At 38.5% G+C, this 24,319-nt stretch overlaps 1 pseudogene; it reads left to right on the forward strand.

The window, feature by feature from the left end:
- Nucleotides 1-22,027: 22,027 nt before the first annotated feature.
- On the forward strand, nucleotides 22,028-23,672 carry LOC145770970 (cell cycle control protein 50A pseudogene; annotated as a pseudogene).
- The last annotated feature ends 647 nt before the right edge of the window (nucleotides 23,673-24,319 follow it).

Consider the following 24,319-nt stretch of genomic DNA (forward strand, 5'->3'; position numbering starts at 1 on the left):
GTGTGTGTTGAGTGAAAAACAGTGCTTGCTTTTTTCGTTGATACCGTATTAAACTCTCTTGGATAGAAATCAAAAAACCTATTTTTCGTTAATATATAGCTTGAGTCCGCGGATATATAGGCGAGCTTGAGAATAGTCCGTGGGTCAAAAAGGTTGAGAACCACTGGGTTAGGGTATGGTAGGCACTTTAACATGCAGATATCCAATCCACCACGAACCAATCAGATGTTACGTTGTCTGTCCAATTGTGACCATTCCAGCATTCAGCCAGAGACTTGATTATTACTTTGAGCTTTGTTCGGTAATTACAGAAGAAAAAAGAGCTATAGCAGTGGTGAGAATCAAACCCACGTCAATGAAATGACTAGCCTACCACCGCCCTAACCCTCTGCGCCAAGCCAACAGATGGCAAAGCGATGACTTAATTTAGCTAGAATTTGCGTTTTTCCTTTGTTCTTTCTAAATGCAACCTTGATGACGTCATATACAGCGTAGCTTTTGATTGGTTCGTGCTGGATTGGATATCTGCATGTTAAAGTGCCTACCTTAGGGTATAGCCTACTGCTATTTTGCATTCATCAAATGCTGGCATTTGCACAACAATCTAACCTCTTAGTGTTATTTATTAAATAAGAATCGATTTCGCTATAGTAATAGCAGGGTATAGTCAGGGTTAGGGTAGGGTCAGGGTTAGGGTATAGTCAGAGTCAGATGATCAAGCGCTTTAAGGAGTAAATTGTTAGTAATGTGTCGTTGCCCACTGTGACACAAAAGCAAATGATCCCTTTCAAACTAATTTAACAGCTTGCACTAAGGCTGTAAAATTCCAATCACCAAACTCGCTAAAAGTAAGCCAACCGGATTTCTCTATCTCAGACAGCAAATCAACCCTTTTTTAAATTGATTCAGCGTCTGCATACGTTAAACGGTTAAACTAATGTAGAAAACGGTTGATTTACTGGCTGAGATTGTAGTGAGCCAAGCAGATGCAAAAACGCTTGATATAGTTCCTTGCACTTAAACTATTTTTACTTGTGTAGACAAATGAAGTAAATAAATCACGTTCTGTTACTTAGTATACCGTACTTCAAAAGCACAGCTAACAAATCCCTCCTATCAATTGACTTAGTGCAAACCTGGGGGTTACCTAGGCCTATTTCAGGTCGTCTGCTAGGGGACACCCACCACCAAATTTGTCTGTCACATGCATTTTTGTGAAGCTTAACACTCACACATTAATTTTCAATTGATTTTATCCGGTAACTATTTCAGCTGACCTAGCTCAGTTAGGGGGGTCATCTACTTCAGGTCGTCTGTCAGGGGACACCCACCACCAAATTTGTCTGTCACATATATTTTTGTGAAGCTTAACACTCACAGATTAATTATCAGTTGGTTTTATCCGGTAACTTTTTCACCTGACCTGTCCTAGCGCAAATTTTGGGGAGTATAAAACTTGTCTGTCACAGCCCCCCCACCACCGAAAATGTCTGTCACATACCAGACAATCATCAAGAAACAATTTCCTTTACAATCAACTCAGTTTCAAGCGGTAACTATTTCAGCTGACCTAGCGCATTTTTTGGGCCATAAAAAATGCCCCCCATTCCCATACTCACCGCCGGCGGCCCGGCAGACTTCCAGATTATGAGTACCCACATACCACCGGACATCGCTGTATGAATAGAAATTGGTAACTTTTTCACCTAGGGTGGATGTCACGGGCTCCCGGTCTATAGGTTTACCCTAATTATAGCAGAATTTACAGAAATACACTCTGATTGTGAAACAAGATGATTAATGAAGTATTAGCATTAATCCTCGGGGTAAGTTGTCACAGCATGTGACAACTTTCCCCAAAGCATCTTTAGTTTCAAAATTCCAAATTCTGGTCAACATGTTTCAGCATTTCAAACGATAAGTTCATCCGTATATTACTGACATTTGTCACTACTAACAGAAACAAAAAGATTCCGTATATATTCAGAAGCGTTTAAGTTATATCAAAATACCTACCTTAGGCAATTCGTCTTCGCTAGAAGCAGAAAATCACTACAGGTTATTGTCTAGATTCTGTTCACTTCTGTTGCTTAAAACAACATGGCCGATCTCAACGTGTACCCAAGGAAGTAGTACTAGCAGTGGGCTATAAATGGGCAATTTTTTGTTTTGCTTTAGGGACAGTTTTTTTGTGTTCTGTTTAGCCTATCTCAACATAAAATGACAAAATTTTTGATCTGAGTTCCAAGAAAAAAGTGTGCAGGGTGAAAATTCAAAATGGCCGCCATTTTCCCGAAAAATTACGTTTTTAGCTATAACTTGGTCATTTTGGGGTATTTTTACCTGTGGTTGTGGTGTCTTACCCTATGTTTGTGGGGTCAGACAATCTGTTTAAGCAATAATAAGTATGCTATATCTTTTATGTGTAGAGGTATGATATAGTTTGACAAAATTACCCACTTTTTAAAACTTATTTTGTTGTTTTTATTTCGATCATCAACAGACTTTAAACTGTATGAAATTGTCCTGCTTTCAGGTAAATCTATAAACAAATTCAAACATAAAAAGGCACTCTGTCAGGAAGTAGCAGGTGCAAATGCCTTTGTAAATAAGAAGCCCACAACAAAAGTAACTCTACACTTTGACACTACACAGAGACGTAGGATAGACGGTGATTGGCCCTGTCTCATCTTAAATTTTCGTGATGATGATTGCTCTGATCTTAAAGTTTCGTGATGATGATTACACTTAATGTAAGATGATCTCTCTACATCTTCTCGTCTTTGCATTTCAAGATAGAAACCAAATAGTTGCCCTTTTATGTTGAGACGATGAAGAGACTATAGGTAGCTGCCAATGACCCTCGCTGGACTGCAGTACGTCTATGGGAGCAGATTGATGCCCTCATGACAGATGCCACAAGCAAAAATCTCAAGATTGAGATAGGGGTTGCAGAACAACTTGCATCAAAGCATGTGCCATATGATTTTCTTTGTAAGTCCCATACATATGAACGGTTTGATACAGACAATCTTACAGCTATGGCTGCTCTCGAAAACAAAATTGGTCTTTGTAAACTCATTGTAAAGAGAGAGCCAGCATTGTAGGCCTACCTCTGGCAAAACAAATCTGGGATTGAAACTGCTCTGGCAGTTCTTTTAAAGCTCATAGCCCATGAGGGTGATGGAAAGCGCAAGACAGCATCTTCAACAGAAAAGTTTGATGTGATTTTAGAGGAAGCTGGAGTATATAAGTCGTTTAGCCTCTACAAAGAGCGACGTTTTACCCGACTTGGATGTCAGGTAGATGCAGTCTATGATTGCATTCCATACATGAAGCAGTTACTTGCCAAGACACCGCTAAATAATCTTGTTAGAGCTTGTAAAATTTACCTTGAGAATGATTTCATCATAGCTGGATTCAAAGCACAAAATTTACATGCCGAGTGACAACGCCCTTCCTTAACCGTGTAGAACAGTGGTTCCCAAACTTTTTCCGCTTGTGGCACACTAAAATAATTATAAAATGCTCGAGGCACACTTACGTAAATTTTGAAGCTATTTTCTGGAAATTACAATGAAAACCGACTTCCTGGCGTTTTTTCATCTCAAACACTTTATTTCAATAAATTTGTTGAGTAAAAATTTCAATGCGCACAATACAACAGGTGGCTATTATCATGTAAAATATTTGGGCTTTGTGATTTTCATAGCTCTTGTTATTAGCGATTAATTAGCACGGGGCTAAAATAGCTCGTGACGTGGCCTACTTTCCGCGTACGAAAACAGCAAGATCGGGTTAAGTCGCATATGCATGTCTGCATGCGTTATTTTAAACATTAATACAGTTTTTTTCAAAATTCCATAAAGATTCGCGGCACACCCGAGAATCTGTGACGGCACACAGTTTGGGAATCACCGGTGTAGAACAAGAAAACCAGGATTTGGTAATTGAAATCCTTCCTCAGCTCTGCAGTGACCTTGCTGAAAAAAGACACACACCCTTCGGGACTACCATGCAATCAACCACTACTATTCTCAAACAACTAGATTTAATGGAGGTGGCCTGAAGCAACAAGCAGAAAGAGAAGAAAAAGCAAAGATTGAAAGAGAATTTACAAAAGAAAGTGACAGCCAGTGATTTTATTGACCAACTCCTTGTGAAATGTAAAAACATGGGGGGCCTTTTACATCTGTCCGTGAAGTACCGGTAAACACTCTTGTTTCTAAAAAAGTCACCTGAGCTAAAGACATTCTTCAGGCAAGAAATCCAATATCAGAGAGTCACCTACCAACATGATGCAGATGTCCGCAGAGATATTTACCAGGTCAACAAGGTATCCCAAGAGAAAATGATTGAGAATCTCACTGTACTCCTTGGAGATGATTTCCAAGTTGAGGAAGCAGTGGTCTTCCCTTGTGAAGAGGAAATAGTGCAAACACTGACAGGAGCTAAAGAGGCCGAGGGTCAGGATATGGAAGGTCTGGTGTTCCAGCCAAACCAATCACTTGCCGTCATATAGGATGTGGGAGAAAAAACAAAAGATGGTACGTTGGGTTTTACCTCGACGATAATGGGGGTGGAACTTCTGCTGGCACAGGAGATGAAACTTGGCAGCGGCCACCTGGTACTGGACATTCAGGACACTATGGAGCAACAGATTGTCCATGTGACACTGACAGTTTCAGGAACTTCAGTCTTTTCTCAGAGAAAACCATGTTAAATTTTAAACAATGCCCCTGAAATTGAAACTTTGTTGAAAGAAATAACCCAATAAAGGTGAAAAAACGATAAATTAGTATGAAGTCATCCTCCAATTGTCAGTGACTTTTCTGATATGCACTAACATATTGCCTGATCCCATAAACATAGGGTTGGACACCAGAATCAGTGAAAACAACCCCAAAATAGTGAAGTTATGGCTAAATATGTGATTTTACATGGAAAATAGAGGCCATTTTGGATTTTTGCTCTGCACACTTTTTTCTTGGATACAAGATCAAAAATTTTGTAATTTTATCTTGAGATAGGTTAAATGGAATAGAAAAAACTGTCCCCAGTAAAAAATAACAAAAAAAGTATTTTTGACCCATGTATAGCCCACTCCTAGTAGTACTCGCTTTTTATGATGCCAGAAAGTAGTTTTCTGCATTGGGTGCGCTAAAATCAGGCTTGTGACAACTTACCCTTGTGACTTTTAGCCAGAGATGTACGTATGCGCCCACCGGCGTCGAGTCCCGGGCGGGCGGGCCGCGCCCGCCGGACATTTCAAGAATTTAAAAAAAAAATTTAATGCAATTTTAAGTCCCAAAATTTCTGTAACCATCTGGGGTCTGCTACTATTCGGCGAGTCCGATTCGGCGAGTCCGATTCGACTAGTCCGATTCGGCGAGTTCCCTATTCGGCGAGAGCCCTTTTCGGCGAGTGCCCTATTCGGCGAGGTTTTGAAATTTTTGAAAGGAAATTATCGGGTACCGTAGCCTAATTATAATTGCCGTTTTTACATCGTTTTAACGTCGCTAAACGTTGAAATCGTGAAGAAAGGAATAAAAAGAAAATGTATGAACTATTAAATTAAAATTCGTCATGTCAGTTCGGTTGTTTTTATTTCTGACCATCATATAAAAAACAATACACGTCAACATATCAAAGGTAGAAGCGACAAAACGCGAACGTTAAAACGTGTTTGAATTCGTCATGTCAGTTCAGTTGTTTTTCTTTCTGATCATGATATCAAAAACAATACGTCAACATAGCAAAGGTGTAGAAAAAGGTAGAAGCGACAAAACGCGAACGTTAAAACGTGCTTGTGACCGAAGTAAGTTATTGAGTTGAAAGAAATTTGGCACGGTCGCAACACTTTCAGAAAAATTTAAGATATGAAGGAAAAATAAAACAAAGAAAATGTTACAAAAAATAAATAAAATAGATCATGTTTATGTCTATAAGTTAGTACTTTTGAATAGTTAAAATGATTAGTTTGGACCAACAAATGTGTGGCCTACAGCTTGGATTGAAAGGAAATTATCGGGTACCGTAGCCTAGTTATCCAGACCAGCAAAAAATTGTTCCAAGAACACAGTTCATTTTTACATTGTAGTAACAGAATGAAAAGGCTAAACAAATGTGTGGCCTATCGTGTTAACGTCGCTAAACGTTGAAATCGTGTAGAAAAGGGAGCTTTTGCTGACTAGGATACTTTGAAACTGAGAAACATTCACAGAAGCCCTACGATTTGTTCCAAGAACCCATTTAGCATAACATTTCATTTGTACATTGATTCAACGTCTGAATACATTATCTTAAAAATGCAACGTATCGTAGGGCTTCTGTGAATGTTTCTCAGTTTCAACGTATCCTAGTCAGCAAAAGCACCCTTTTCTACACGATTTCAACGTTTAGCGACGTTAAAACGATAGGCCACAAATTTGGTTAGCCTTTTCATTCTATTACTACAATGTAAAAATGAACTGTTAGGCTAACTGGGTTCTTGGAACATATTTTTGCTGGTCGGTATAACTAGGCTACGGTAGCCTACCCGATAATTTCCTTTCAATCTAAGCTGTAGGAGTGTAGGTCACACATTTGTTGATCCAAACTAATCATTTTAACCATAGGCGCCTAAGCCGTGGGGGCCAGACCCCCACGCATATTTCCGCGTGGGAGCAACTTTTTATGCGGCATTGATACATAAAACATTAGATGAACTAGCGATCGGCAGCAGGAAAACATTTTTACATACAAACCGCAACAGCTTCGCAGTAAATAATCACTAGAACGAGTAGCGATGCTACAATCCCACCCCAGACAAAAAAATCTGTCATTTTTACGTTGATTTAACGTCTGCGGACGTTGAATCAATGTAAAAATGACTGATTTTGCTGCCTGTGACATAGCAAAAATCTACCATTTTGCGTCGATTCAATGTCATCAGATGTTGAATGCACCCAAAAACAACATAATTTGCTACGTTGACGCAGCGTGCGTTTAACTAAATGCACTTGCAAACAGCCTCCTGTCGCTTTCGAAAGTCGAAACCTCTGCAGAGAGTTGTCGCGGCTGTGAATCGGTTGCTGTGAAAATGAACTTGATGTCTCGGCCCGAGGTAACCACTAACCAACGTAACAAGGGCTGGTACAAACCGCATTGCGCACAGTCGCACAAGCAGCATAATCAACACAACAACGGACTCGCGCAAACTGCATGGCGCACACACGTCCGTTGCCATAGAAACCCGATCAAAGGCGGGGAATATGCGCATCTTTTGTTTCATCTGCAACACGAAAACGGGCGTATTACAGCGAATTGAAACTTGAAAGCTGGTCAGCCATAAGTTGCGATATTGTAGTGAAAAGGGAGCAATATCAAGTCGAAAACTTAATCAAACGTCTCTCTGTAGCTATTTTTCAAGGGCTGTTTACGGATGTCAGCAACTTTTAAATTTATTAAAGGTGACGTGCTGTTGAATTGATGTAAACATGAATGATTTTGCTTTCAACAGGTATATTTTCAAGCATATGATCAAGTTAGTATTTTCATTCCATTTACAGTATACCTTTTAGTAAACCTTTTCGTCTCTTGTTTCATGCTAATAAATCTGTTGCTAAACTTTATGTTGCGCTTAGCTTAAAGAGTCGCAGTCCATCAACCGCTAGCCAACGCAGACGCATAGCATGTGTTTTGGTCGAGCTTTGTTTATAATAATTAACGGTAGGTCGAACGTAGCGATAACTCCGAGTGTGGCAATAAAAGCAATCCTAGTGTGACGACATAATTACGTCATCCATCTGCGTGACATTTCGCTGAATTTACGTTGCTGCTGATGAAACACGCTTTCGCCCCCACGGCCAAAAAAATAGTTAGGCGCCTATGATTTTAACTATTCAAAAGTACTAACTTATAGACATAAACATTATTTTTTTTGTAACATTTTCTTTGTTTTATTTTTCCTTCATATCTTAAATTTTTTTGAAGGTGATGCAACCTTGCCAAATTTCTTTCAACTCAATAACTTACTTCGGTCACAAGCACGTTTTAACGTTCGCGTTTTGTCGCTTCTACCTTTTTCTACACCTTTGCTATTTTGACGTGAATTGTCGCTTCTACCTTTGCTATGTTGACGTGTATTGTTTTTCATATGATGGTCAGAAATAAAAACAACTAAACTGACATGACGAATTTTAATTTAATTAATAGTTCATACATTTTCTTTTTATTCCTTTCTTCACGATTTCAACGTTTAGCGACGTTAAAACGATGTAAAAACGGCAATTGCAATTAGGCTACGGTACTCGATAATTTCCTTTTAAAAATTTCAAAAACTCGCCGAATAGGGCACTCGCCGAAAAGGGCTCTCGCCGAATAGGGAACTCGCCGAATCGGACTAGTCGAATCGGACTCGCCGAATCGGACTCGCCGAAACGGGCCATTCCGAACCATCTGCCACCTTCAGGGTTCCCACGCAGTCGGGAAAGTAGGGAAAAAGTAGGGAATTTGAAAACCCGTTTTCCAGACCGGGAAAAGGTCGGGAATTTTGTGAAACCTCCCTCGTGGTATTGAAAAAGTATGGAAAACCTTGATGACTAAATTGTAGATAAAAAATCCGATGTATTGGTATCGGTGATATCGGCCATTGTTTGAGTATCGGTATCGGCAAAATTTGGCCGATACTAAACATGTAAAAAAGGCGTTTGCTGCGGATTTTCTACAGAAGCAAAGATATAGATTTTTTAAAGTAGTAACTAACGTCAGATTGATGTAGAAAAATAACAACCTGTTAAATTTTTGATATCTCACACTCCCGTGACTTCTTGCACGCGCATTTTGGCATTGGTTGCTTGCAGTGATTCTTTCACTCAAACAAAACGTTTTGTTTCAGCAGTTTTGCCTTGTTTGATTCTTAAGTTGTAAAGGAGACTCAATTTCTCCAATATTTATCATTTGTGTTTCTTTTTTACTCTCAGCAGAGTATAAAACTTGTAAAAGTTTTTCATCCATACAACGTCATGAATGAAATATCTCAAATCGGCGTAATGACGTGACATCATCTAAACATTTTATCGAATAAGGAATTAACAAATTCGATCGTCACAAGTGGTTTGGTTGTGGTAAACAAATACGTTTTGACTTTGAAGTTCAGTGAAACAAAATATCCATTAATCGATATGTAATATATGTAGTCAAATTTCATATCAAGAATAAGTCCATATTTTCTCAGGTTTATGTCAGCTCCAGAGATCAGTAGGCACAACAAGACCTTTTACTGATTGGTTCAGTGAGGATTTGTAGTCCCGTTGCTTTCATATTTAGTGAATAGACTCGTTTTCAATTCATTTTTATAAGACATTACGTAATGAAAAAATATGTGATAAGGATGGAAGACATTACGTCGTGTATTTTCAATACAAATTGAAGTTTAAAATTTATTCTTTTGTTTATAGTCGTAATCCTCCTTCAAAGCGGTATTACAAAGAACAATTTTCGATAAGGGAGGCATCAAGAATAAGTCGACATGACTTTTAAGGTTTACGTCAGCTCCGGAGATCAGTAACATATAGTATAAGGTTGTCCTCTTAGATACAACAAGACCATTGGTTTAGTGAGGATTCGTAGTTCTATTACTTTCATTTTGAGTGATCATACTGATTTTCAATTTATTCCTACAAGACATTACGACTACGTAATGAAAAAATATATGATAACTAAGGATGGAAGACATTACGTCATTTCTTTTCAATTCAAAATGAAGTTTAAAATTTATTCTTTTGTTCATACTCGTAATCCTCCTTCAAAGCGGTATTACAAAGAACAATGTTGTGGCGCAACATGCAGTTTTTCAATAAAGTTCGGGAACTGTTTTTTTCTTGTTCATCTGCGCTTTAAATACCGGTCATTCTACTGTACAGACAGTGGTGTAGCGTAACCATGGCGTGACTTATTTAATTGTGGGGCACTCCAGAAGCAGAAATATTTAACTTGACATGAAAATTTAGCCTCGGGCGATTTTTGTTCTGTAGCCTAACATTCAAAATTTTACTTATTATCGTATATACTAGAGTGCAGTTTGAGATTTTCGCAAGTGGTTTTCACCTCAAAAAGTCAGGTTCGACTTATACACGGGACAAGCTGTTTCCAACTCGGCAGCCTTCAAAATTAACGTATATTTGCTGCGGCAAAATTATTGCCGACCAGACACTGAGTGTGAAACAGCGTCGGCTGAAGTAAAAGTTTTGAATACGTTTATTTGCCGTGATTCAAACTTCAGTTTCAACTTCAAATTTTAATGATTTCTTGTTAATTCTAAACTTTATACACTTGTTGAGCAATACGCAAAGCTCACGAGACCAAAGAGCTGATTTAAGCAATCGATTTTTTTATTTTTGCGTGTATAATTGTTCTTATTACGTAACATTCCATAATCGTTGAAGACGATTAGCGGCCGCATAAAACAATGATGTCAGGTTGGCTAGGTGATAATAGCGGTAAGAGACATAGTTAATGCAGGCAATATCTGCGACCAAGACCACAATACTTCAGTCCTCAATCACGGTGGCCATTCATTACTAAAACCTACTATCATGACACAACAAAAAAGACAATATCATTCATGAATCCTATTTACTGTACAATGTTTTTGTGATTCAGTGTTCAGAAGATCCTATTGAAGATCCCACCATCAGAGTCCCTCCCCCCAGGAGCAAACGCTCCTTGGGCAAAGTGGAAAACATTAAATCGACTCCGAACCGGTGTTGGACGTACTAAGTCTGCAATGGTGGAGTGGGGCTACGACACGGGCCCTGCTGTATGTATCTGTGGCACCGAGCCCCAAACAGCGGACCACCTTCTTGTTTGCCCTCGGCTTACCACCCGGTGCAGTAGGTGGGACCTGTCAGTGTACAACTCCGTTGCGGAAGAATGTGTCAATCTGTGGTGTATCAACAAACTTTAGAAGACTCGATAGAAGAAGAAGTGTTCAGAATCACAAAGACAGTGTTCAGTGTTCTTTTCACTTACTTCAGTTTGTCAGTAGTGTGGTTTTTAATTGTTTTGGTTTGGCTTATGGCAGGTTGCCATGTCCGATGGAATGAGGCTTTGAATTGCAGCTTTAGTATTATAAATGTGACAGTTTATTCAAACTGATTTCAGTTCGGGTCTTTTGAAAAAAAAAAGAGTTTTTTCTTCAAACAGGAATCTTCTACTGTATAATACATTATTATTATTTTTCATACTGATTCGAATGTAATAGAGTCCGGATATACAATTTTAAACCTGTGCATGATTGTGTTTGGAAATAATACAGCACAGAAATTTTCATTGATTAAACACTGTTAATGCGCAATTTAGATCAACATCAGGTTGGGAATTTTTTTAATTTAGTGTTGAAAAAGTAGGGAATTTTTAGAATTTAGTATTGAAAAAGTAGGGAATTTGTTTATAAAAAATGTGTGGGAACCCTGCACCTTCTAATACTAGCCTACTTACCTTATTCGCAGGGTTTTTTCGCCATATGATAGGCCTACTAATTAAGCGATTAGTGTTCGTCAATTATTGCCATTGTTACATTCATGCAACGTTATTCGCCGTTAAACAAGCAAAAGTGTCCGGCCGCGCCGTTTGTTTCCACTCTGCCCAGTGCTATAAATCAAGTAAATTGCGCAAACCTGCGAGGAACTTCATTCGCGGCAAAAGTCTGACCGCAATTTCCAGTGCTTTTACATCGTTTTAACATCGCCAAATGTTAAATAGGTTTAAAAACTGTAGCATTGTTCCTCAAAGGAGTAATTTTCTCTCAAACGACGTTATTAATTAACTCTGCTGCCAAAATGCTCTATTTTGTCGTCTCCAATCATCACAGTTGCGTCTGTTACGTCACTGATATTAAACTGTGCACACCTGTTGGTTTGGCGGGATGAAACCGTTGGTTGTCATTAGTTGCAATTCAGCTCCTTCGTTATATAACTGTTCTGATTGTAGATTCAATGTAGGCTAAGCTCGGTTCAATAGCGCAGTTTATCGCTAGATGGCTTCTCGGGAGCTGAATTGTCGTAAAATCACTTCTGCGTTGCATTACAGCATCTTGTTTCTCATCTGTGCGCCCGCTAGGAGCGACTTATAGTATGAACCCACCGATGTATTGTGTGTGTGTGATCGTGTTGTATCAACAATAGCAATGTAATTATGGAACTAGTACCGGTACAGTATTGCAGTTTTCGTCCCGCAACCCGCACATACCAATCACAAAAAATATGCGGAACTGAATTACCAGGACCAGACGTTGTTGCGTACCAATTATATTTATTATATACTTGTTTCCAAATCATGTAAGAGGAGACATAAACTTAAATGTAAAACTAGGCTAGCCCAACAACCTAGCAAAATCGCCCTTTTGAAAAACGCACAAAATAACCTTTATGAGTTGACAGTATGTGTTCGCCCGCCCAGCTATTTTGAAAACTCGGCGCCTATGTATGCGCCGCATACTTGCGGCTTAGACTTTTTGTTTGCCCTGACGCTTGCGGCCACATTTTTTTGGATGGTTTGCGCTTGAGGCTGCGCCGTAAAGTTTTCGCGGTTTTTTAGCACATAGCGTCAACGCATACTTTTTAATGTTTTAGTTGTTGTTTGCAATTTTTTTTGTCAAACTGCGAAATGTTGACGTCTTGCAATTGTTCTAGTGTTGTGTCACAGTGTCATCTATTGTTCAGTAAGCTGGAGTTTGTTTGTATATCGCACTACTGCCTTTGACACTAGAGTCCCACGTGGAGACTGAAGTCTTGCAGAAATAAAGAATTAGTTAAAACAACTTAGGCTTACTGAGAAATTAGTAAATTACGGGTCAGAACAGGAATGTAATGTAAGCAAGCAAGTAGGTAGGTTGGTAATGTCGCTCCATGTAAAATGTAAACAATGACTTGGCTTCGTAGTGTGAAGTTTTTTTAGTCAAGCAGTGTTGAAGGCGTTTGTAAGCAATTGTGAGCACTTTAATTTATATTAGTTAAGTCTTGCATTTTGGGGCAAATCAGAAACCTCTCAGCCAACATCTGGAATCTCCTGAATATGAGTTTCAGAAGATTCCAGATGTTGGATGAAATCTTTTCATCGCCATGTCCCCGTAATGGTGTACATGATTTTCCACAGAAAAGAATAGCATTAAAAATAGCTGATAATGCAACCCTGTTTTTGCATTGCTCTTCTTGGGTGCGACTGCAAATTCGTGCACGGTTGTGTGAATCACTGAGGCTGATCAGTACAAAACAATAATATTTAATAGTAGCCTACAGTTAATTTTCAAGCTTATTTTTTATATGTTGCGCTGATATTCATCTTGACGAGGCCTCTCCGCATATTGATTACAAAACTTCATCACTTGAGCGTCTTTTAACTGTATTAATATGCCTGGTTGGCCACCAGGCTACTACCACAATACCGTACGACATTACTACTACTATACCACTCTACTACCACCACCAGTGGTGGCAATTATCACTTATGCTAACTTACGTTTAGAACATTTGTAGATTGTTGATGTAAATCTGAATTTTTGTGCTTCTCTAAAGAGGAGGTTCCTTTGCGAAAAGTTTTCCATGCTGAACGTCTCAATATCCATGGCGTTGATGTGCCGACATTGACACGTTTATTCGCAGTGGCCCAGTAACAGAAGGAACAGTAGCAGCTTCCATCATCGTTTAGTCTTAACCAGTTATATTGAGAAAACCATTCTTTTTGCGCGGATCGTTTCTTGGCATAACTTCCGGAAATTTTGTGAGAGGAGAAATATCGGGCAAACTATGCGTATCTACTTCCGTTTGATTTTAGCAGCTGTCAGCTGATGAACCTGGGTTACTACTTGTACTTGCTGCTTCATTAGCGCTTGGGCGCAAAAAAACCTGCAATGCTTGTCTGATTTGTTTTTTTCATCTTAATTACACTTGGTATCTGAAATACAATCTCTGATTCTTGATGCAACTGATTTGGATTACAACTAGCTTGAAATGAGATTTTATTCGACTCTGACTTCTTTATTGTTGAACTTTCTTTCATTAACTATCTGTTGCGTCACAAATGAACCCCTGCCACTTCGCCGTTACATATTGCATCGACGGGAAACCAATCGATTTTCCAACCAGAGCCAGACAAATTGTTTTCTCTCGAACGGCACTTCTTGACGCAGTGCGCGTGTTTGTGCTTAATTGTTACAATCATGTCTGCCTTTGATATGTGTGGCGCTGCGTGCCACCCACAAATGTAAAACACTGAAAATATTGCGCTTTGGTAAAACGACTTTCAAGAAAGAAAAAAAAAACGTTATTTAGCAATGCAAATTTCCATTTGAATCGGTGTATTTTGTATGCAAACCAGGGCCCAGGGGTGCTCTCGCATTTATATTGTTACCTCAGATTTTCATTTTGGGGTGCTCAAGCACCCTTCGCACTCCCGAAATTACGCCTATGGACAACCCACTTGGCTCTTGGAATGCTATCTTTCCACTTTTGTTTCTCTACATCATCTTTTGGAAATTTATACACAGATACTTTGATCTCGGAAGAATCATAATTTGAATTGCAGTGAGGCACACAGCATTTAAGAGGCATTATTTATTTATTGGGTAATCTGTAAAAATACTTGTCTATTAGCAAAAAGGGCTACACTGATGCAGGCCTATCATATAAAGTTTACTTGATGCTATCCTTAAACAGACACTGTGAATTGCCTTAATTTAACTACCATTCTTCTTTGTTACTTTACTACCTCACTTAAGTTTTTACTGATGATGATGGCGTATGAGCAAATGATGATGATGGCAAAAGTTTTTACTATGTTCAGCTAAAAACTTTTCAAGAATAATCAGGACACTTAACACACTTTCGGTAGGCTACAAATATCTGGCCAACTAGGGCTTTCCAAATAATTTCATTGCCACTACCTGAGTGTATATTATGATAACCCTTCCTACTCTGAAACAACTAGCCTACTAGTTCCTTGTAAACCTTCTTAGGACTACAAAATAACCTCTAAATCATAAATCCTGCTTACAGATACCAGCACATTACAGGTATTCTTTAGCATTTCAACTCTACTTCTGTAGGCTACATGCATCTTTGAGCTTCTGTTAATACTAGTGAATTCAGTAAAATGCTGCACTTGACTGCACCCAGCAGGCCCTAGCTAACAAAGCTTTCTATTTTATATCATTTCAATGTCTACCGATGTTGAAACGACGTAAATAAAAACAAATTTTATCAATTCTAGAATGTGACTCAACGATCGCAAGAAAAACCTCCCTTGGGAGACGTTTTTTCTTTATCACAAACTTGGGAGTCAGCCGTCAGTTCTGAAGGCTTGTGCACGTTGTCCAGGCCATCTATTTTCGTAGGCCATGGCAAAGACATATCGAAACCAAAACGCAGCAAAATGTCAGATGAACACTTTCAGATGCTTGTGTTTCTTCATGGAAATTCAAAATAAAACTTGTTTGTTTCGAGTGGTTTATAGCCTACCGTGTGAATGTTTGACACCTAGCAAACAAAATGAGTTTGCGCTGGTGTATGCGCTGACGCCACCAACTTTTTTTACAAGTTGCGTTGACGCATGCGGCGTATAGTTTTTCCAACGTTTGCGCTGACGGCTTCAATATTTTTTGTATGCGCGCACATCACTGCTTTTAGCCTCTCTCTCCCCTACATAAGTACTGCCTGGAGTTTTTCATTCTTTCAAAAATCTCAACCTTAAACCATGCGAGACAATATGTCAACCATTTTTTCAGTATTTTTTACAGTCAATTTTACAGTACAAAATTTTTTACAGTCAATGTTCCCTATAAAGTAATTTAAATTAAAGGATGGATACCATGAAGTAAATATTACTAAAGTAAATAATTTTGCATGTTTTCACGTGATTTTAACCACAATTTGGACCAGTGGCGTAACCAGGAATTTAGAAAAGGTTTTTTTTTACGTCTGTCGGACGAAGCCCGACGGCGTCTTTGTCCAAGACGACATCCAGCGGTGGGGGGTCTGGAGGACCTCCCCCAGAAAATTTTGAAAAATTGCTTTGAGTTTGGTGCATTCTGAGAGCATTTTCAACAAAAATGTGGGTATGAGTATTCCTGTTTTTGGTGGCATAGAAAAAGGATAATATCATGTTTTCTTTGGCATTTTTCGAAAAGAAAGCTAAGTCTCTACGTTTTCTTGTTGCTAATTGATATTTGAATGTTTGGCATTGGCAAAACTCGCTTTTTTAATGCAGTTTTGCTTGAAATTAGGCAAACCTTGTTTTAGAGACATAAAGAGACTGAAAGCATCATTCTCAATATCATGATATCACACGGGTGCCAAAGGGGGGGTTGAAACCCCCAAAACACCCCCCTTAGCTACGCCACTGATTTAGACAAAAATCTTGCTTGTTTGAAACTGAGAAGGAACACCGTTTACAGTTCATAAAACATAAGACGCTTCACAAACAACGATTATACCTGGATGTTGCTTTCTGTGTCTTTCCACAACTTGGAGAAGAAAGTGTTTTTGTGATTCATCTGAGTAGGGTGGTCGAGCTTAGAATACGAAAAATTAAAGTTTATTGTAGCATGGATGCTCAATGCTCAGCTCATTTGGATACAATAAACTAGGTGCTATTCCCTGTAAAATCTGCAGATTGTATCAGCTTGGCAGGTAGGGCAATGCTTTTCACACAAAATGTTATATTGAACAGAAAAATATGTCATGGCTTCCGTGAGTGAAGCTACTTAAACCGGCAATGCTTTTCACACAAAATGTTCTATTGAACAGAAAAATACATTGTTTTTTTAATGCGCGTGTTCGGCAATTATTTGTTGTTAGTCCAGGTTTGCGTCGGCGAATGCTTTATCAATAAATTATTCAAGTTTCCGAACATGACTGAGTTCACTTTTAGTCAAATAATAACAACACTAAACATCAGTAAAAGATATACCGTAGCCTATATGAGGCATTCCATTATAATTCAACAAATTTTAGAAAGAAATGTAACCACTAGGTTTCAAAAGGTGTTGGTTTTGATATATTTTGTTGTGTTCAAAATTTGAACTTGGGCAAAAATAAAATTTTGAAAATCGGACAAGTGGTTTTTGAGATATCGCGTTTTGAAATTTTGTTTCCGTCACTAGGTGGCGCTGTTGATGTTCCCCATGTTTTTTGATTTTAGGGTTATACTTGGGGTAGAAAGTTGGTTGAAGTGTCTATTCCACCATTTTTCATAATGCAGAATTCAAAAATGGTCTCAATTTTAGTCTAAAAGCATTAGCTAAGGAGTTATGGGGCATTTAAAAAAATTTGGGGGACCAAATGCCAACCCTCAAATTGTCATGTGGGTAACGAGATATCCCGAAAAAAAATTCTGTTCTTGAAAGTTTCTTGCATATACTTCATGATAGTATAACATTTTTTTATGAGACTTTTGTCCTTTTTGCACAATGCAACCTTATATCAAAGATCTATTAATGCAATATTTGAATGATGCTTGCTTATGACGTCACAATAAAAAATTACAGATTTCCCCAAAAAACTTTTTTTCATTGTGAAAATTGCTCGGGAAAACAAAATTTGACTGCAATTTTGAAACAAGGGCTGGTTTTCCTGAGCAATTTTCACTATGAAAAAAGTTTTTTGGGAAAATCTGTAATTTGTTATTGTGACATCATAAGCATGCATTATTCAAATATAGCATTAAAAGATCATATAACTTCTCATGCAAGTCTTTGCTAAAAGGTTGCATTGTGCAAAAAGGACAAAAGTCTCATAAATAAACAGTATATTATCATGAAGTATACGCAAGAAACTTTAAAGAACAAAAAAAAATTTTGGGATATCTTGTTACCCACATGACAATTTGGGGGTTGGCATTTGGTCCCCCAATTTTTTTTAAATGCCACACAACTCCTTAGCTAATTCTTGTAGACTAAAATTGACATCATTTTTGAATTCTGCCTCATGAAAAATGGTGGAATAGACACTTCAACCGACTTTCTACCTCAAATATAACCCTAAAATTAAAAAACATTGGGAACATCAACAGCGCCACCTAGTGACAGCCACAAAACTTTAGAACGCGATATCTTGAAAACCGCTTGTCCAATTTTCAAATTTTTTTTTTTGCCGAGATGCATTTTTCGCACACTATGACATATGCTTTAGTCATCAAAATTGAAGACTTAGTGGTTATTTGGATTTGTTGAATTATAATGGAATGCCTCATATTCAAGCGGGTGGTAGGTTTGAAGGAAGAGCGACTTAGTTTTCCGTCAAAACTCTGACCAGGTTTTGCCAAAGCTGAGCTGATACAATTTGCAGACTTTACTAGAAATAGCACCAAAATGAACGGGCGCCACAGTGTGCACGCCGCGCCTATTTGGCCGGCGCCTAACTGTCTGCGCCTAAAAGACGTGGACCCAAAAATAGTGCACTTTATGAAATGTTTTGGCTTCGTATTGGTGTTACATCAACTCCCAAGCAGTATATCAGTCACTAAAAGATACAAAAACAAACTTCTGGATGCATCAATGCCAATGTATGCATGTGTTATGCACAATCAATTGATGCAGTTGGAATTGGGGGTCTGAGGTTAAGATCAATAGCACAGATTGAGAGCACAGAATGAACCATCGATCGATAGTGCAGTGATTGTGCATAACGCATAAAATCAAAGATATACAAACTGAACTTGCTTGATTTCTTGTCGTTTTTTCTTTCTATGTTCAATATTTCATTCACAAATTGCTGATTGATTTTTTGGGCTTTACAATCCGCGAAATTTAATTGCCCGCTTGCATGTTCAAACTAGAGCTGCATTTAAAATTCAGGATGGCATGCACAAGTATTCTAGACACAATTTTTTGTCTTGCTGCTGTTTTTATTACAGAAACGAGACTTTGCGATTTCATCCTGTGTATTTATATCAAAAGTGCATATAAAAATTGGGGGCTAAATTGTTTACATCATCATCATGGCCCATCCCATCAGTTTCGACTATGGGTTCAGCATCTCTCACAGTTCTTGATATATATATGAGTTACACAAAACTTCTTTCCTCTGGTGGAGAATCATTTACACTACATATAAAATCAATAGCAAAACATATGAAATCAATATTATGATAATAAAGAAGAAACTGCTTATACTAACAGGTGTTTTTTTCACCCCATGACAATTTTTTTGTAACCCCAAAGCTGGGGTAAAAAAAATTCAGGTATTTTGATTAGGGATGTACTGACACCAATATTTTGGCCGATACCGATATCACTTTTTTAGGCCGATACTGATACCGATATTTTGGCCGATACTTTGGTGTTACAAAAAGAAGCAAATTTTGGTATTTGCAAGGAATTATATATCAAATGCTAAGTTTTACCTTATTTGCATAAAACTATTAAAAAAAGCTTTCAATTGGCATAATTTGTTAAAGATTCAAGAATCCAATCTCAACCGCATTGTTGTGTCATAATAGTAGATTTTAGTAATGAATGGCCACCGTAATTGAGGATTGGGGTATAAGGGAAGAAACATTACATCATAATTGGGGTTTCTGAAAAATTAATAAAGTGTTTGCGCAAACTCTCCAAATAGGCTATCATAATTGATAATAAGATGTAAAATGTAAACCAAGTGATTTGTGTAGTCGTACAAAAACTATTCGACAAGTAATGTGCAACCTAAAGGCACTTGTCGTTTGGTTGAAAAGCTTTTGCCAGGCCAAGACTACCCAGGTAGCAAAAATGCACAATTCTGCATCGCTCCCACACCGCCAAACGCTCAAAAAACCTGTGCAACTCGGCTGCCCCCAGCAAGCTGGCTCCACCAGTCGACGATTCAACTTCCACCCTTAGCCGCAACAAACTCACCAAGCCCAAACAATGTCATGGCAGAATAAGTAGGCCCAAAAAGAAAGCAATGGGACCACGAATCCTCACCAAACCATCAAAATGGTTCCGTTGCGCCCAGGCAGGGCTGGAAAAAATGTTTAGCTTCCCGGGAATCTGTTTTTTAGCGAAAATATTTCCGCGGCTTACAATCACGATAATGACATCATAATTACACCGTTTACAGTTTTTCGGCGAAAAGCCTCACGCAAAACCAAAAACTATATTATAGCCTAGACGGTCATCTGTAGCTTCATAGTTCAAATAAACAGTCTTGGTACGGTATCATATTTTATTCGTAAGCAGACACGCCGCACTGTTTGTGCCTGATGTGCCCACTTTGATCGGAATAAATTGAAACCACAATAGGCTTAATAAATTAGACACCGCATGCTTACAGATTAGATCCACTGACTCACTGACCACCGTGTGAATGTCATGAAACAATACGACATCACGAGCCGCTTGTTACGTACTTGACAAGTTGACAATAACAACGTTTCATGCTCGAACGGGTTGATAGTACGTGCAATCGTGCATTGTGCATGAATTGAATAGCATAACCAATTATGAAAAGCGATATAGGCATATAGCACAAAAAAAACGGCCAGACGACTGAATATGCACAGCAAGTTTCGCTGAGTGAGAACACAAGACATTGCGAAAATGACTTCTGCAACCTACAAAACAACCAGTCCGCTACATGAAGAATAACGAAACGCATTTATTAATTTGACAACAAAATCAAAATTACGATGCTAAAACAGCTGCTTTTGTAAATCAATGAAACCGCTTCAAACAAGTTTTGCTCATGCGAAATTACTACAAATACACCAGGACATAAAAGATTGTGACGATTTCTTGTTGTTTGGTCTATCTACCACAGCAGACACTTTGTTCATTTTTGAGCGAACGTCATTAGTACTAAAATGCCAGAGTTTTCCTTTAAAATGTAAATTAAGGGCCTGTTTCACGATGCTATTACACTTGCTTATGTGTGGCCCGTTCCAGTGAATGAGCAGCTCGTTGCTAATGTTTTTATTTATTTGTGGATGTTTTTGTACCTTCGCAAAATTTTTCAGTTGGAGGTCATAAATACACAGTGATACGAATCAGTGTCGGACCTGCAATGTGTCAGCAAATTATGATGACGATTGACGGTGAATGAAAGACGTTAGTAACGTGATTTTTACGGTAAAAATTTCCTGTTAACCGACAAATTTCCCGGAATGTCATTCCCGGATTCCCCATTTTTTCCAGGCCTGCGCCCAAGATGTCAACCTCATTGCGAAGAAAGGAGCGTCCCCCCCGGCCACCAGCGCAAGGCTGAGCACTCACCAGCACAGCGAGCTGCCGCCAACCACAACGAGCCCACCCACTCCGCCACGACATTGTTCAAGCCTGGTGAGTCCACCACAACAAAAGGTGGAAACCAAATCACAAACTGACAGAACCAGCCCACCAAAAACAACCAAGCCACACGGGTCCCTCAAATGTCTAGCAATGCAAAAATGATGCAAAACTACACGTTCCCGCCACCTGGGTAGTCTTGGCCTGGTTTTATCCTCTGCTGAGAGTAAAAAAGAAACACAAATGAAACAAAGCAAACAACGCAAAACTGCTGAAACAAAACGTTTTGTTTGAGTGAAAGAATCACTGTAAGCAAACAATGCCAAAAGGTGCGCGCATGAAGTCATGGGAGTGTTAAGGTATCAAAAATTTGAACAGGTTGTTATATTTCTACTTCAATGTGATGTTAGCTACTACTTTAAGAAAATATATATCTTTGCTTCTGCAGAAAATCCGCAGCAAACGCCTTTTTTACATGTTTAGTATCGGCCAAATTTTGCTGATACCGATACTAAAAAAATGGCCGATATCACCGATACCGATGCCAATACCGATATATCGGTATAACAATGCAATACCGATATAACTTCTAATATTCAAATAGAACTTCTATTTGAATAAGTTTGTACTGATGAAGCCACACTTGTGTGGCGAAAGCTCTGTATTTAAATAAACCGATTCTTCTGATTTGGTGTGATATTGTTTACTTTATTTATACTATGTATGCCTGAAAACTAAATTATTATCTATCCTTTGACAGTAACGGGTTATTTTTTGTTTACAATAATAATGCCTGGTGATAGTTATGATATCAGGACCGGTGTGGAAGAACAATTGCCATCTACCAATCGCCCTCAAGTTACGAAGTTTCGACAGCAGATTCTGCCTGCTTGGCAACCTGTACTTACTCCCATATCAGTTCTTCCAGCTTTCCTTGTAGTGGCAGTGATATTTATACCACTTGGAATTGGTTTTGTGATTGCATCAAATAAAGTGATTGAAGTGTCTACAGATTACACTCAATGTGATTCTTTGGAAAACAACGGGACTAAATGCTATGAGCTTCGTGCAAATGGAAGTCTAATGAATGAAAATTGCACATGCGTAGTAAACATTACTGTGCCCGCAAAAATGATGGGTACCATAAATGTTTACTACGGACTTTCACAATTTTTTCAAAATCATCGACGTTATGTGTCATCTCGAAATGATCTTCAGTTGAATGGTGTACATTTTTCGGCTAATAACATCTCCACATTAGAGTGTGGCTCTTACACAACGGTTGAAGTTGCAAATGGAACAGATATGGTAATTGCGCCTTGTGGAGCAATAGCAAATAGTCTTTTTAATGACACGTTTTTAATGGAACTAACAAGTAATGCATCAATTGAACGAACTGGAATTGCATGGGAGACTGATCACAATGACAAATTCCAAAATCCCCCTCCTGAACAAAATTTATCTTCAGCTTTTAGTACTTACGCTCAGCCAAAATTTTGGACCAAGCCTGTATTTGAACTTGATCTTGAAAACAGTAGCAATAATGGCTATAAAAATGAAGCTTTAGAAGTTTGGATGCGAACATCAGCCTTTCCTACTTTTCGCAAGCTTTATGGAAAAATACATTCACCTTTAGAACCTGGAAATTACTCTGTAAAGATTCTATACAATTTTCCTGTTACATCTTACAATGGAAAAAAAAGATTTATTTTATCTACTTCAAGCTTTATTGGAGGAAAAAATATTTTTCTTGGTGTAGCTTACATTACAGTTGGTGGTTGTAGCCTTTTCTTAGTGATGTTACTTGCAATCACTCAGTTTTCTAGAAAAATGAAAAGTGGACATTAGGGGTATGAAAATTTTTTAACTTTATATCTCTAAGATATCATTTTTGTGGAGTCTTAATACGCAAATCCAGAACATGTACGAGATGTTGTTTTTACTTGAAAAAAATTCACCCTCCAATTGCAAAATCTATTGTTTGACTCATAGGCGCCTAACTATTTTTTTGAGCGTGGGGGGGAAAGCGTGTTTCATCAGCAGCAACGTAAATTCAGCAAAATGTCACGCAGATCGATGACGTAATTATGCCGTCACACTAGCATTGCTTTTGTTGCCACACTCGAAGTTATCGCTACGTTCGACCTATCGTTAATTATTATAAACAAAACTCGATCATTTCGGTTAATAAGCAAACACATGCCATGCGTCTGCTAGCGGTTGATGGACTGCGACTCTTCAAGCTAAGCACAACATAAAGTTCAGCAACGAACTAGATTTATTAGCATGAAACACGAGACGAAAAGGTATATAGGTGCACTGCAACGAAAATACATGGCTTTTGTATTTGTAGATCTTTCTGAAATAAAACGTTTTTCAACAATTTTTTTATTTGTTGTGTTACCATTAGTTAATAAACCTAAAATAACCTTTTTTGAATTGAATGATTCTGATTGGTCAAACGTTTTTGATGACGTCATTGGCTGGCAAAGCCGCATCCAAGGTCTATTGTTTTGCGTGCAAACACAAGGAACAAATCGAGTGGGCTACCGAAACAGCGAACAATTTTGTGCTAAGGGAGTTTTTACGCCCTTAAAATGGTGGTTTCTTGTATGGCTCCCGGTTGTACTAACCGGGGAATCGTCAAAGGGGTATCCTTTCATCGTTTACCTCTGAATAATGACGACAAGCTGAAGAAATGGATCTCAGCGATGAAACTCAAAAACCCACCTGTAAACAAGCACTGCCGTGTGTGCAGCAATCATTTTCTGGCCAGCGATTACCAACGTGATCTACAAGCAGAGCTACAAGGCACCAAGTCCAGACACCTGCTCATCCCTGAAGCTGTTTCTTCTGTCTTTGATTTTTCAAAATATGTCAAAGCCTCTGTCAATGCAGTAGGCTACCCACAAAACTCGATCGAATTAGGTACACAGGTCTGTGAGTACGATCGGACGTTTGGATCGAATAGCAAAACGAGAAAACAACAAGACTTTGAAACTTTTAGGACAGTAAAACATTGCCAGGGTAGGCATAATATTAGGCAACTCTAAATACATCGGCTACTTTTAGTTGGTATAA

The sequence above is a fragment of the Aplidium turbinatum genome, chromosome 5 (genome assembly GCF_918807975.1).
Source record: "Aplidium turbinatum chromosome 5, kaAplTurb1.1, whole genome shotgun sequence".
Classification (NCBI taxonomy): Eukaryota; Metazoa; Chordata; class Ascidiacea; order Aplousobranchia; family Polyclinidae; genus Aplidium; species Aplidium turbinatum.